Source organism: Lepisma saccharinum, chromosome 23 (assembly GCF_977018435.1).
Source record: "Lepisma saccharinum chromosome 23, izLepSacc3.1, whole genome shotgun sequence".
NCBI lineage: Eukaryota > Metazoa > Arthropoda > Insecta > Zygentoma > Lepismatidae > Lepisma > Lepisma saccharinum.
In genome coordinates this window covers 30,356,123-30,372,879 of record NC_139251.1, presented here as the reverse complement: position 1 = coordinate 30,372,879, position 16,757 = coordinate 30,356,123, and the positions used below count along the sequence as shown (strand labels likewise).

Sequence of the window (16,757 nt, the reverse complement as noted above, 5' to 3'; positions counted from 1 at the left end):
ATGGCGCCTCACTGCGAGGAATGACTTGAATGATCCCTGCCCCCCTTTATCACTTAGAGATCAAAAGTGGCGCACGTAAATACAGGTGCGTGGTAAGGGTTACAGGTAAAGACACGTGTGTAAGTGTGCTAACGGACATCGTTGTGTTGAGATTATAATAAACATTATAAATATATATATATATATATATATATATATATATACACCGTGTATATATATATATATATATATATATATATATATAAACCTGCTTTAACCTTTCTTTACACACAGCAAGCCCTGAGATAATTCTGAGTCCTTGTTCTACGACTGATAAGGAGTTAGCACGTAGTATGAAATTCAATGTGCTAACAAGTGAACCTCCCACCCTAGAGCTCATATGTACAGCAGAAAAGCAGTGTGTTTTGCACCCAACCCGCTACACTCTGACAGCAGCAGCAGGCATTTTGCAGAAGTTGGCAATAAACAAGGCATCCAAATCCCATCCAACCCACAGAAAAATCAGGTCAGTACCAGCTGACTTCAAACCAAGGCTGGAAGCAAACAATGCAAGTGTATAATTAAGTTCCTCCACCATAGACTATGGCATTCCAAAAACACACAAACAGGGGATTCCGATGCACCTCATCCTCGCAGGATTCAACTAACCAATGGTCCACCTCATAAACTGGTTGAAAAAGAAAATCTCTGAACACAACCACAAACTGACGTACATTTACCGCAACAGCACAGACGCCAAAGAATTAATAACCTCCATAGTGCAAGCCAACCATGCCAAACTCGCTAGTATCGATATAGTTGACATGTACCCATAGCCAATATTGTGATGCACTTCGCCTAGAAGGATATCCTTCACTCACCAGAACTCCAGTACTTAAGATGACACCATTGTTGTTTAAAAAAGGGATGAGGAAATAGATCTACTTATGCATGCACCCCAGGCTGAAATTCACAAAAGAACTGGAAAACCAAGGCAGCATCAACTTTCTACACTTAACTATCAAAAAAAGTAGCAACAAATTCACCACCACAGTCTACAGAAAACCAGGGGAAGGGAACCAATATATCCACTCCCTCTCGATCATCCTCCCAAACATAAAGCCACTGTATGGCTTAACATCTACAGAGGAACTTTCTCTCAGTGCACAAGCGAAAAGGACCTGAAGGAAGAAGTTACCATGGTTACAGACATAGGACTTCAGAATGGGTACACAGTGTATCAACTTTCTACATGGTGTAGAAATGCTGAAATGCATGTCCCGACAACATAACCAACAGCAATAAAACGTAATGGATTGCCTTCCCTTACCACCAGACAACATCCAACCACCTGGCAAAGACACTGAAACAGTATGACATCAAACTTGCACAAACCAGTGAAAAAAATAGCCAGTGCCCTAAGCAAACACAAGAGACCTTTCTTTTCACCACTTGACAACCCAGGAGTACACGATGCCCAGTGTGAGTGCAACTCACTTTACACTGGCAGATCCATCAACGAACGTATAGAGCAGCACTTAACTGATGCAAAAAAAATCCCAACCCACTACCGGACTAGCAAAGCACCTCAAGTTTAACAAAAACAGGATCCAAAAGTTTCAGTCATACAGCGCACACACTGATTGCCACCAAAATTAAAGAGATGCATGCAATTATGGACTTTCCACACGATCTGAATATCGACAGTGGTCAGGCACATCATGCTTGGCTCACGCTACTGCAACAACTTAAACCTATCAGCAGACGAACAGGCTACACCCGCAGTAAGCGAGGAAACAAAAGGAACCAGAAGTGAACCCAACAGTGAGGCAACGAGTTCCCAAGTGGATGGTGGCAGAGGCCACCGAAATTAATCAAACATTTACAAGTAAGTTTCGCGGAAATATTCTAGTATCTCACTTACGTCTTCTTAAAGTGACAAAGTTTTAAAGTGAATAAATGAAACAGAAACTGTGAAATAACATGTACCACAATATTAACTTAATACATTAGAATTACTTGTAGAAAATATTACTTTGATACAAGAATTGCAGTAGTTTGTTATTGGATGCAGTTTCTGCTGTCTTTCATTCCCCATAAAATTACGATAAGTGGGACACTAGAAAAAACTGTGCCTAGTAATATGTGTGTCCTTAGATTTTAACAGAAGTGTGGCTGAGACTACATGAACAATTTGTAAGGATAAAAAAAAGTATAATGAACAAAAGGTGCAAAAAAAAAAAAAAACACTGAGTGTGGACATTCCAGAAGCTACATCACAACTGGTTTTGAAGCAGAAATAAGAAAAGCAATCAAATGAGTTCACTGCACAGTGATGTAGTACACCCATTATCTACACATGTATGTTCCTTCCTTTCTTGCAAATGAATGTCAGAAACAAACAGATGCAGATCTTTATCTGGTTCAAGAATATTTGGTGAAAGCATGTTTCTTGAAATATGAAAACACTTACATCCAGTTTAGACTTGAAGATGAGATTGCAGCTCAGTATTGTTTAATAAAAATCTCATTTTGTACTTATTCCTTATATTTTTAGGTCTAAATGACCTTGCATAATCCCTCAGGTAACTTTCCCCACACGACCCCTCATGGGTCACATTTTAAGTGACAAGAACAAAAAGGAAAGAGTCAGTTCCATATATTACAGGAGGAAATAGAAAATGGTCAAAAGAGAAAAAAATATCAGTCACGCATTTTAACTTTGAGTAAACACGTAGACATCTAGGCTGATGTCATGGAATTGCAAGAAATGATTTCTCCAGTATTGTAGTTAATTAGTTACATCTGATAAAACACAGAACACTAGGGATCCAAGTAATACAGTGTGTACATAAACTCCGGACTCACTTTGAAAAATTTATTGTAGACAAAATGTTAGCACTATCGAGTAACAAAGTAGATTATTTGAAAAGAATAAAGTTGATTTTTTTTATTGCAGGTGTTTCTAGTAGTTCCATTTTCTGCCGCTAGAGAGTGCCAGATTCATCATGGCATTTTCTCAACCTGAGGCCTTTTGAGTGCTACAATTTGAGAAATCAAAAAGTGCTACAGGTGTCCAACGGAAATTTAGTACCAAGTATGGGAAAATACCTCCTACCAGAAAGGCGATCCTCAATTGGTATCGAACATTTGTTAACACTGGGTGCTTGTGTGCGAAGAAAGGAGGTGGTAGGCCAGGCGTGAGTGAAAGTGATGAAGTGACCCCCTAGGTCCCCCGATATCAACCCCTGCTATTTTTTATGGGGATATGTGAAGAACCTTGTTTATTTCCCTCCTCTTGCACGTGATGTTGAAGAACTTAGGGAGAGATTTGAGCAAGCCACAGAGGACATGTTGGGCAGGAGCTTGATTACCATGTACACATTTGTCGGGTCACCCACGGTTCCCACATAGAGCATTTGTAACCAAATTGGCATGTAAAACAACTGTCATGTATTTTCTACAATATTTTGTATTCCTTATGGTGATAAATTTCATAGGCTGTTGCAAATAATTTTTTCAAAGCGAGTCCGGAGTTTATGTACACACTGTAATAAGCAATATCTGTTCACCAACAAATTAAGGTGAAGAGTGTTACAGAAGTCACAGAAGAGGAAAGAGTGGGCCTGAATGCAATGCAATGTATGTTAACGATAGAAAAGCACATAAGGGACACCAATGAGTAAGTGCAAAGGGCACTAAACAAATGTTCTAGCCTGAGTTTAACCAAGATACATACTAATACCCTTTTGTTTTTCTTGAATCAACATGTATACTTAAATATACAGAAGCCACTAAACATGCAAAAAAATGTTAAGGCAAATAAATCTGGTCAAGCATATGCTAATGAACTGGGGAACAAGCCACATTCAAGTTAAACGCTCACTTGTTAGAAAACCACACACGTGACAAACAAAATACAATCAGAATTCATTTTGTATCATGTGTAGCTTCATATGTAGTGAACGGGTATATGGAACAGATGCATCATTCAAACTAATGAGCATATAACATACAGAACTTGAGCCTACCGGGAAAAAAATAGCTTTGTTTCTCCTCGCCAACACATGAAAATTAGAAATAGCCCTCCAGATATCCATTTTCTGATGCATTTCAATGAAACTTCTTCGAAGTTTTTCACAGATTGTAATACTCATAGTTTTGACTGCAAATTCATGGATAAGCATAGCTTATTTGTCAATTTTTAATTTCAATGCATACTTTGCAGGGAAATGTAAAGTGAATATCCAGCATCTTTAATTTAAACCATATATGAGTGTGACAAAACAAGAAGAAGCATGTGTGGGCTGTTCTCAATGATGAGTATTCCAGAGGAAACACATTCAAATGAGAGCTACTTAAAAAAAATGTGATCTGAAAGATGAAAGCTAATGAATAGTAGTGCCAATACAGGTATGTGTATAAGAATAAATGTCTGATGAAGGGAGCATGTGTTCTCACAAAAATGTTACATTGAAAATTGTGTTTATGTGCTTGAAAGAACTGTAAACTGCAAGAGAAATAATATGAATATGACTACATGATTAGTAACTTTGAAACAAACATGAGCAATCTAAATAATACCTCTCCCCCTCAACAATTCACAGGTGCCACTATTTCTGAGAACATATACAACCAGCATAACATAGCCCCACTATTAACATATTTTCTAAAAATGAGTAATCTGTGCCATGTTAGTTTAGGACTGGGACATGAAGAAAAAGTGTATTAGTAGCATAGTGAGGAAAGAAAAATAAAAAAATTATATGTGCACCAAAAGCAATGGGAAGTTGGTAGTTCTACTTTATAGACACAAAATGTCGGTACTAATTTACTATAGTTCAAATAGATTTCTTCATTTTACAGAAGGAACTATTTACCGTAATAAGTTCCTGTAGCATTGTCTAACATCTGGAAGGTGTTTTGTGTGATGTGGGAATGTATCATAGCGGAAATTCATGCTCCGACGGAGAATAGCCTTTGGCGCGTACACCTTCGTACATCATCACGCGTTGTGATTGTGTTTTGATCATGTTCATTGGGTATCCAGTGTTTCAAACTGTCTGTGTTTGCAACCAAAGTTAGAAACATGACGTGTCGTGGATGCGTGGTGAAATTCGTACCGGGTATGGAAGATCCAGTGGATTTTTTAATTTAATTGAATACGGGATCATGAAGAAAGGAATGTCGAAAATGTGGCAGTGAATGTAAGCTACTCGTTAGAAGGAATGGGCTGTGGGTATATACCTAATATGACATGTCGTGGATGCGTGGTGAAATTCAGGTAAGTTTCCCGTATCCTGGAAACGGATTTCTTCTAATTTAAAAGTTTGGGGCTCATTTGGGGGCAGGTGACTTTGGCCAATTTCTAACATGCCTTTAACAGGGACTCTATAGAGAAAGCCGGGGAGCCGGAGTGGAGGTGGGGCCGCGGTAGGTCAATTACCCCAGGGGCGGAGCCTGGAATCGGTGGGAAATTTGGACTCAAAAATTTCAAATGAAAATAATTTTTTACTTTAAATTTCCCACCGATTCCAGGACAGATAGCCCCAAAAACCATTCACTAATAGCGCCACAAAACATTACAATTTCCTTCGTAAAAAAATGCGAAAAAGTTTTTTTAAGAAAAATTACATCAGATGAGCTTTGTTCATGGGTGTTTCTTGGGTTCCGAAGGTTGAAACACTGCATAATGAATGAAAATCGACAAAAGACAACCACAACGTGCAATTATGTAGGAAGGTGTATGTGCCATATTGTGTCTGAAGCAAGCGAAAATGCTATGAGAAAGAAGTACTCGTATTGTGAAACAATGCAATTACTTTGATCAAAAAAACGTCAATACACGTTAAGGAATGTTCTGCGAAGCAGATAGGTAAGCACGAATGTCAAAAATTGACGAAACGAAGAAATTATAGGTGTTTGAACTATAGTAAATTTTTATCAATATGTCTATTAATTCCACTTAAGTTTCAAATTGAAAATAGAAACATTGCGTATAAGTAAATGAATCAAAAATTAACTTGAACATCTTGTAATGTTAAGTATTAAAAAGGTTCAGTCATTACACCATGTCATTGCATCTCCTCTGACAAACAATAAGAACAAGCGCTTGAATATCTGCATAAATTTTTGATCAGCATGTATCCACGAAAATCAAACCAGAACTGTATCCAAAGCAATGATAACAAAATGGGAATTTGCTATTAAACACCTAGGCCTACATATGGATGGAAAACTTACACAAAACTACCATAAGCATTCTGCAAGCATCATAAATGTGTAAATGTATGCATATGATGTAAAAGAGCAGCCAGCATACCTATGGAAATCATGAAGCTTTGGCTACAGGGAGAAAATTACATGAGACTCATGCAGGAATCAATCTTTCATAAATTATGTGCCTCACAAAACAGACCATACAATGAAAATATATCTCTGTGCTCCCAAATAATTTATAAGTATTACTGAAAAACCTAACTGCCAGCATTCCTGGAAATGACCATGAGATATTCTGGCAATATCTACTTATACTTGCAATCCTTCATAAAATTACAAATATTTTCAAACCAAAAAAAATGGTAGTGTGAAAACTAACACTGCATGAAGAATCATGTGCAAGGGGAATTCAATTTCAAGAGGGTGTCAGAAGTTACACAATTTATATGTGATGGGGTAAAGCCTTCAAATGTCTTTATGAAAACTTATTGTAGGGATGAACAATGAACCCAACATGACTAAAAACAGTACATGAACTAAAATCCCCATGGCTATGATAAAAGACTGGGACCTCATACGAATACAAGACAGGACATACAATCACACAGAGAATTATCCTAGCTGTGACTCAGGTGTTAACGCCTCGTTAGCCTGCAACAATGCAGTTTCCGGGATGCAACTTCCGCCTGTATTAGGCGATACATTCTAAAATAGGTAAAGAGGTACAGTTCATTACAGGTTCTTTCTGTCAGCTTTTACATAATGAATCTGAGGGCGTGTGTGCGTGAATTTTTCTAACAGACTGAATTAGGAAAAACTTGTTTTTAATTTTCAAGATGGAATCGTTTGAAAATGGTAAATAAAAATCTAATTATGCCTGGGAAACTCTTTTCGGTCATTATAAGCACTCGTTATTCCGGTACAACTGCTTTCTTTTTCTTTGTAAAAAGAGATAGAAAACACAACTTGCTGGTGAAAATTGTCCGCAACACATGAATCAAGCCTTAAAATAGATTCTTCCATACTCACAGTCTGTCTAATTCCAGTACTTCTCCCTCTGAAACCAATTCCCGGCGACAAAACGGCACGAATCAACACGTATGTTGATCATTAGCATGCACATTAATATTTTTTTCACTTGGGAAAGAAACACCAAAACACTACTTTTTCTACCACTGGGAATTAAATATAGCATAGCATGTGCACATACGTGTTGAGAACCATAAACACCTCCTACCTACGAAGAATTCGGTAAAATTAAACACATATGTATGATTCATACAAACAACCTCTAAACCTCACTTTCCTGTTAACACTAACCATGTATACACAACTCACACCATCAACAAATATTAATTTTCTGCATATCACTTGATACCAATAAAATAACTAATTTTTCCAGACGCTGTTGACACGTTTTAGGCTACAAACCTAATCGGAGTACCCGTTACAAGATACAAATTGGTCGACGCTTTCAAAACATAGTCGTCGGCTAACTACACTCCCACTACCGCAGGTTCCATATTGGATAGTGTGTCGTAGCAAAGTAGGTACTAACGCCCATTGTCATTGGTAAATGCGAGCAGCAAGTCCAGATCTTACGTTACGTGATACGTCATTTGCAGGTTGAACAGCAACACGTGCTCCTATTGGTTAAAGCAACCACTGCTCGCTACAGAATGAGGGTTATCATGTATTTTTTTTCCTGCTTCCCGAGAGAACAAGAGAATATCGCGTCGCGTTTTTATCAAAACACTAAGCCCTCTGCGCCTTACTCCTGGGTAAAATACGCCATACGTTCCAAATAAAGAGTAGAAAAAAGAGAACGCTGTTCTCAACCTAAGATTTAAAACTTCTGTTTTATTACACTCCGGTATTTTTGCGAGCGTGAATGTTTAGGGTAAAAGGATGAGCAATTACAGTACAGCAATCTCGTCATATCATCAGCCACATCATATCTAGTCCTTGTTATTTGACTCCATTTAGTAAATTTCTAAAATTCGAGCTGTGAATTCCTTCTCACGTCTTTTGAAACGTCAAACGCTCCTTATAGTTTACCATATAATATAGAATGTATTTACCTTGATTTTCTTACAATATTGTTGTGTTTATAATTATAGGTGTGCAGGGACTAATTTATTTGGGGATACCTTAAGGGGAGTATCAATTGCCTATCTGGACAATGTTAGGCTAATTGTCGTAAATACATGTTCCTTTTTTTCGCAGATACGATTAGGAACATGACGATGAAATTTTAACATTATAGTCTCGTAATGTTTGTTTTTACTTTAGGTTCACTGCAAGATAAATGTTAAAACATTTTTTTGTCCATCTTGCCCGAAAAAAAGTACTTCTCATAATGAGCATTTGACGTTTGCATTTCTTTTTCTTGTGGGTGCGGTTTCCATTGCTACTGCAATGTTCCCCATTATGTATAACTGTAAATAAACAAATAAGGCTTTTGAGTTGAAGAAGGTTGCATTACAATTCGAGGCTGTACTCGGGAGGGAGATAAGTGCGGGCTGATTTATGGACGAGTTCTGTGCGATTTATAAAGTGAAAAATATATAATTTACTACGTGATCAGTGGCGGCGATTGGGCTCCAAAACCGGGAGACAAGATGCCAAAACTAAGGGAGGGGGCAAAGATAGTATATTTCCCTTTGTAGATAAGGTTTAGCATAGTGCGAGGGCAAAAGTGGTGAAAAGTGGAGAGGGCAAATGCCCCCCTCGGCCCCCCCTAATTGCCGCCACTGTACGTGATTATAGATTATTGTTGTAAACAATATGACATTGTTTTGGAGAGAAAGGGGGCGGAGACAGAGAGAGAGAGAAAACGAATTTGAATTTTACATTTTGGGTCCGTCAGCTATTTTGCACCCGTTACGTTATACAGGGTCCAGCCTCTTACCATAACAAATAACATAACTGTAATATCGCATAACTAAAATCTTAAAATATTCTGACTTAGGTTAAAAGCTGAGGCTGTAAAGGAGTACCCATCACACATAAGGACAAAAAACAGGACAACACAAGGAATTATACTGGCCATAAGGCCAGTCGCCAAAGCCCCGTTAGTCTGCAAAAAGCAGTCCAGGGTGGGAAGTAAGGTTGACAATTTGGTGTACTATGTTCAAGGTCACTCCTTACACAACGGACAGAAAGGCATCTCAAATGAAGCAAAATTCCTTGCCTATTTATAAGATCAACCACAAGGAAAAAAACACGAAAAGTCCCCGCGCAGCTTTCCCTTCTTCCCTCCACCTCGGGCCATAAGGAAGCATGGTCCACCCTCCCCCTCCCCTACTCGCGGGAGTACGGTGCACAGGAGTCGCGGGTCTGCGCAGGTTGTTTTGCTCGTGGTTCCACTATAACAAGGATATTATTTTCATTAGTGATTTCTACACCTTCGACCGTGATCAAGAAAGTGTGGGGCCCTAACTTCACCCACCCCCCCCAATACGCCTTAACGGCGTGGTGCAAAAGCACAGGGGAGCACATTACTTCCTTACTTTTTTTTCTACATTTGAAATAATATTAGGCCACATTAAGGTGTGCCCACGCACGCCTATGTATATTATGTCGCATGGGATGCAATTTGATAAAAGCTGGATAATAATATGAATACAGTCTTCTTCCTCTTTTTATTATTATTATTAAAAAAAAGTACAATGCCTTTTATGCAACATATTCATGTCTACTCAGACAAGTGGCTCGCTTGAGAGGGGATACGGACAGTAGTAACCCCAGATAGGAAAATTTACGCAAAACATTTTCCAGCTCCAGCCTAGATATTCTCAATAGTTTCATGGTTACGTACAGTAAGTCTATTAGACTATTGATAATACCTAGACAACAACGAAGATTCATGTTAATGCTTTAGAAGGAATTCTAAGGAATTTTTCACATTTTGGAATATCATAGCAATTTACCGAAAGGAGCTGCCCTGACATCGGCCAAATATGCAGCCGAGCCTTAAATATAGAAACGCCCCTTCCCTCATGGACGTCGAGGAGGGGGGCGTCGAACCGGCCCAGTGATACCCTACCCTGGTATTTGGCATCGCTCATTACAAGTTTCACAAAACAAAGCTTGTTACTTTTTTTATTGTTGATAACAAAAATGCAGCTCAATTAATTCGAACAAAATAACGAAAGTATGAACTGAGTTGGACTGAAAATAGTGCAAAATGCAGGAACCAGGCTATGTTATTTTTCATATTCTACTATTTATTCTAAAGAATAGATGTTTGCATAGTTTTCAAAATTCCAAAAAGAGAGTTTAAGAGGTCAAACAACATAACTTTATGTCTAAACTTTGTCCCTTACTTTTAAAACTTTCTCATGGACAAGGCATGTAAAGGTTAATAACAAAATATAATAAATATGCATTTCAGTACACTAACTGTTTGGAATGTAAAAAAATAATGAAAACATTTGTGCTGCACAATTAGTCATGTGGTGGATCGAATGAATGAATTAATTGCTTTACTTTACTTCGCGTTTCTGACACTTTTGGCTCATTGCGAAGATGAGGATGAATAGTGATATGAAGAAATAGATGAGGTATCACGAACGCAAATGGACAGCACACAACACATGTCCCATAGAGGATTGTAATGGCCATGGGTCCAGAGACCAGAGCCTCGTTAATCTGCAAAATGCATTCAGGGTGTACTACGTGAATGCTGAGGTTGACATTTATGTGTCTTGAAAAAAGGGGACACCATGTGGTGGCTCGAGTAGAAGTTTCTCCACAATGTTACAATAATAATAAAAGAGTCACTCGGGGGAATACGCCCAACTTTATTTTTGGCGGTTTATAGCTTCGCTAAATGAAGGAGTGTCGCAATGAAAAGGATGTCAAATGAAAGTTACATGTTTTGTTATTGTTACCTATCAATTTTTATTGCTGTAAGTCTTATAGCAAAAGAACCATAGAAAAAATAAACAGATGAACGTCAATGTGGGCAAATCACCCCGTGTTCAGGGTAAAATGCTCACCCATTAGGGATAAAATGCCCAATACAAGAAACAATTGTTGTAATACTTGACATGACATATTTAAAGGAAAATAATACACAGCATTAACTGGAAGATTAAAACGTTTGTTTCGTAAACAGAACATCATTTGTACAGACAAGCATAGCGTTTCTAACAACATTTATTTTGAATTTACCATAGCCTCTTTTACTGTTTACGTTTGTGAGGAATTGCATTGCACTTTGGACACATGGACGTGAATTTGGCACATATTTCATGCATCCACATACTACAACGAATACACTGGATCCAGTCAGATTGTAGTCCTATCATAATATTGCCCATGGGCATATTGTACTTAACTACTGTTTGCATGCCACCCCACAGCTACAAGCAGAAAATTGAATCACTGGGTTGGAAACTCTGAGGACCATACGGCAGTTTCACTCCGCAGATGTTTCCCTCACTCTTGATCTATACACCAAATATAATTCAGTTTCTTTCTCTCTTGGGAATATTATTGCACACTGTTAATACAGCAACGTCCAAAAAATTATTACCTCAAGAATTGTCTTTTTACCTCATGAAATTAACCCTGAATGGCTTCAGATTCTTCTCACAAGCTCCAAACCTGCTGCCTCCTGTCACCAAGGAGGGCGCTTTCAAACAAGAGTCGCAGAGTTGCCATAACATTAACGTTGCGAGATACGATTGGGTGGGCATTTAACCCCGATGGGCATATTCCCCCGAGTGACTCTAATAATAATAATAATAATAAATCAGAATTAAATGGGTCTATTATTAGTTTACAATAGTTATTATTTCATAATAATAATAATAATAATTACTGTTATTATCTCCCTCCTACTATTCAAGTTTTATCAATACAGAATTTTCTGGTGACGTCCATACCTACCAGACACACACACACACAAACACACTCAAGGTTCAGGCAAACAGCTCACCTAGGAATTCCACTTCCAGTTCACACAGAGAAAGGAAAATATGAACAGGAAATATAGTCCCTTTTAGAGGGGAGACAAATGAACGTTATTATTAATATCATCATCATCATCTACCTCTCTCCAGAAACGACTAAAACTAACAGCTTTCATTCAGTAAATCGAACAACTGTGGGTTCTAATTTATTGAATTTTTTAAGCTTGTAATACATGTATATGTGCCATCACCAGAGAATTTCGTTCCGGTGAGCACAAGTGAATGAAATATTTTCAAATAGGTTCTACTTCGGTGTGGTCATCCCCGTTCCCTCTCTCTGGATCGATCTGTTTCTTCCTGCTTATCTCTCTTTACTCTTAATTTTCTCTCTCTTTTCTTGTCTCTCCCTTCCCCCTTTCTCTTTATTCTCTCTTCTGTTTCTCTTCTACTTGGCACTTTCTCCCTCACACTCTCCTCCTATTTATCTTCATTCCTGTTTTCTCTCTCTCTCTCTCTCTCTCTCTTTGCTCTTTTCTCTTTATCTCTTCCTCATGTATTCCTCTATCTCGCTTGCTTTCCCTTCTTGTCTCTTTCTTCCTGTTTCTATATTTCTTTTCTCTTCCTCATTTATCCCTTTCTTCCTGTTTCTTTCTCTCTCTCTTTCCTTTCTTCTCCTTTTCTTCCTGTTTCTGCCTTTTTTCTTAATTCTCTCTCTATCATCCTTGTTGCATCTCTCTCCCTGTCTTTCACCCTGTTCCTAACTCGCACGTATTCAACATGTTTCTCTATTTTTCCAGTTTTCTGTTTTCTTCTGGTTCTCTCTCTCTCTCTCTCTCTCTCTCTCTCTCTCTCTCTCTCATTCTCCTACTATCTTGTTCTCTTTCTTTCCTATTACTTTATTTCTTCCCTAGCTCTTCTATATATTTTCTTCCCTCCTTTGCTTACCTACATCTATCAATCACTTACTTTAACTCTCTTTAATACTTTGTGCAACTCTTGCACTGCAATAAATTATTCTTAACATTTCTCATACAGGCTATTTGAATGGGCTAAGAAAATTTCGTGGTTCAAAATTTATATTACATACCTTATAATTATATATAATAATAATGTTTGCTAAATTTGCCACTAGGTACGTACTTCAGCACGATATGGTGCACATACAGTAGGATGGAAAACAGGGAACAAACAAAGCCTTGAATTTTGCACCGTTGCGTCAACTCTATCAATTTAGTGTCTGCATCCGCACCTGCCACTTGTGGCTTGCCTGTAGAACAATGACATGGCCGGATGCATCAATCCCAATAGTCCAATAACGAATGTACACCTGTTGGTCGGCTGATTGCAGTCTGGAATTCGCGGAGCGAATCTGCATTGCACCAGAATCCACATGGTTTCATGTCTATTTCGAGTTGAATTGAATTGTTGCTTCAAGTCCACTTTGTGCACATATAGTCTAATCAGGACTGGACCTACAGTTTAAAGTTTGATCCGAACCACTGTGCTATGTGACTAATTATTTACATAACATTAGGTATCAAACCCGGAACACCTTCATTACAAGGTGACGACTTTACCACTGCGCCATCGGGGAGGTCTATTTCGAGTTGAACGGGAGCATAATATGTGGGACAACGTGGTTTGGTCTAATCCCATCTCAACTTTTGAGAATTGACAATTGGCATAGTTGGGAAAATATCATTCAGAATGGGATTTGAATCTATGATTATCCGATTATGATATACGAACCCGATAAGTAGAAATTTATCAGATTGGACCTTGGAGTGACGTGCCCAAGGGGTGGTTAGGGGGGTTCATAACGCCTTATTTTGGCCCAGAATAATAAAGAACGTTAAAGGCGGGAAATGGTGGCAAAATGAGGACTGACTACCAAGAAAAAAAGTACACGTACCCCCCCCCCCCTTTTTCGAAAATCCTGGGCATGCCATTGGGCCCTTGTAGTTTTCATATTCCCTCATGTAATACAGTAATTTCCTTCTCTCAAAACTCGGAAGAGGATATTGTTTCGTTCCAGTTTTCCAAATCCAAAATCCAAATGTATTAATGTTTTGTTTGAAACGTGAAGCATGCAAATTGCAAATTACTTTTTCTTGCTCGAGATGCTTTCAACGGGGATAAAGTTATGACAAAGTATAAGAATTACTATGAATTTAAATGTATTTGTCGCCTGAAATAAGAAAAATCTCAATTGTAGGAGGAAGAAAACTTTGGCAATAATTTCGCTTATCTGATGTTATAATTACAGAACATGAGCAGTTAACAAGGTAGAGTCGTCGCGGCTATACATGTCAATAACCTGGTTCGCGCTGCCGACGCCATCTCGTGGTTAATATTCAAAGTATCTTTCAAGAGGTTCTTGCGTTAACAGGGGCAAATGCATTCGTACGGACAGAAAACACACTGACATTTTGAAGAGTTACACTCCAGTAAGCTCTAAACATATTATTATCGAATACATTTTCTTGGAGTGCGCGATTAAAGATCACGCCTGAAAATATGAATTTTCGAATTCATTTTTCTGATTTGTTGTATAAACAAAATGCAATGAGAGAACACTGAAAATTGAAGCCTAACTATACCAGACCAAAATATACTGTATTAAATCCGGATGTGGGAAATAAAGTCTGAACGTCACTTCAAGATTTGCCATCCAGAAAAGCGTAATATTCCCATTAATCCCATTGTTCCTTACCCATCTAAGGTTAAAATGATTTCATTTGTTTGCAAATTAAATCTTTTATTTCGAACAAATTAAGCTTTACAAAAAATATAAGAAATTAACTTGCTTTCCATTCGGGGAGAGAAGTCCACAAATGGCAACTGGGGTAGTTGACAGTTCTCCCACTGCGAGGGAAATAACTTGATCGAACGAAAAGCAGAACTTTTGCAGCGTCTCTGTTTTCTGCCAGTTGTTCCAAACCAGTACATTTCCACTTATTCAGACTCGTTGTACATATAATAGCACACAATTACGCGGGAAATGCACTAGTCCAGGCTTCCTGTTAAATCTCAAATTCCGGGAAAATTTACCAAAATACATCTCTTATATATATTACGAGTCAAGTAATTAGAGAGTGTGAGGTCTGTCCTGCGAAAACTCGTTAAAGATGATCTATTCAAAGTAAGAGAAATATGTAAGAGAGGTTCCTATTATATATATATGTATGTTTGCCTGCATTATTTAAGATTTATGTTTTATAAATTCGGTTTTGCAATCGGGCAGATTAACTTTTGAGGTGGTACGTTTCAGCAGGACTCAAGTTATATTCGTTAAGTGTTTATTTGTAGTTGTAAATGTTGTTGTTATTTTACGTCGCTATTCTACACCCTCTTGGCAAACAGCGACGATGAGGACCAGTTCTGATGAGATGAAATTGATGAGGCATTAACAAAGAATTCCCAGGTTCAGACCGGGACTCGAATCCGGGTACACTGACGAGATCGAAAATCGACCACTTAACGCGATCGGCCACCGAGCCGGCATAAGTCTTTATTTCAAAAGCTGAAATATAGATTGTAATAAATAGAGCTCGGATTTGTATCTAATTACATATTCTATTCCTTTCTAGATACATACCTTGAACACGAAAATGTCAACGAATTATGTAACTGACATCATTTTGCATAAGTTTTATGTTACATATTTTTACATTTTTGCCAGGATTTTACATATTTTACATATTTGCTAATTTACTTGACATAAAACAACATATTTCGGAAATTTTTTCCTACCTTGATCCAGCCGGACTGGACTGTGGCTGAGTGGTTAGCACATCGCGCTGCGACGGCAGGGGCCCCGGGATCGAATCCCGCTCGGGCATGGTTGTTTGTGAATGTCCATTCATCAATTTCATCATTTCATCACTCATCCCCATCTTCGCAAATTAGCCAAGAGGCACAAAACGCGAAGTAAAATAAAAAAATCAATCAAAATCAATCAAATCAAATCCTACCTTGATGCTTTTTCCAATATATTCGATCACTGAAACATGATGAAGAAAATTTGTATCTCATGTGATGTCATATTTTGTAATCAATGAGATGCATAGTGTTTACGGTCACCTAAAATTGACTGCTAAGTCGAAAGACAGGCTGAAGGAAAAAAATTACTGAAACTGTGATTTATCGAAAGATGCTGGGGTTTCTCCCCCCCCCCCTTTTCAGGCAAAACACCTAGAAGCTTGGCGTCGGTGGACAAGAAAGCTACTTTCCTGTACATAAATAGTTACCAATATGTTCCCTTGTACAAAAAAGTACAAAAGTAGCTATGTATTTTCATTCGATTGTTCTTTCTGTGGATGCATTTTTTACAATTTGTTTCAAAAGTTACGAAGAGCTCTCGTACATATTTACATATTCTACAATAATTTACGATGTGAAAAGTGTAATTAATAGTTGATAAAAATGGTTTCTTAAATATGTGCACATTGCTGTGCTTTTTTGAGTTTATAAATTTGATACGAATTTTCATTTGAACAACTTATGTCTTTAAAATTTCGATGAAGTTGTTCAAATAAAATAAATATTTAGCAGAATTCTTGAAATTGCTTGGATACTTGATTATTATTAATACTACATATTCTATGACATATGCGTGTGCAGACCCTGTGATTAGGA

General features: G+C 37.9%; 1 protein-coding gene across 2 annotated transcripts in view; it reads right to left on the bottom strand.

The window, feature by feature from the left end:
• Positions 1–7,777, bottom strand: part of Nca (neurocalcin homolog) — a 465,127-nt gene extending 457,350 nt beyond the window's left edge. Inside the window, exon 1 of one of the 2 annotated variants that reach the window (XM_083109930.1) lies at positions 7,630–7,777. The gene's annotated coding sequence lies outside the window, so the exon portion shown is untranslated. Of the gene's footprint in view, positions 1–7,518 lie in introns of both variants that reach the window. The other variant, XM_083109929.1, reaches the window with a different exon arrangement.
• Between the last annotated feature and the right edge of the window lie 8,980 nt (positions 7,778–16,757).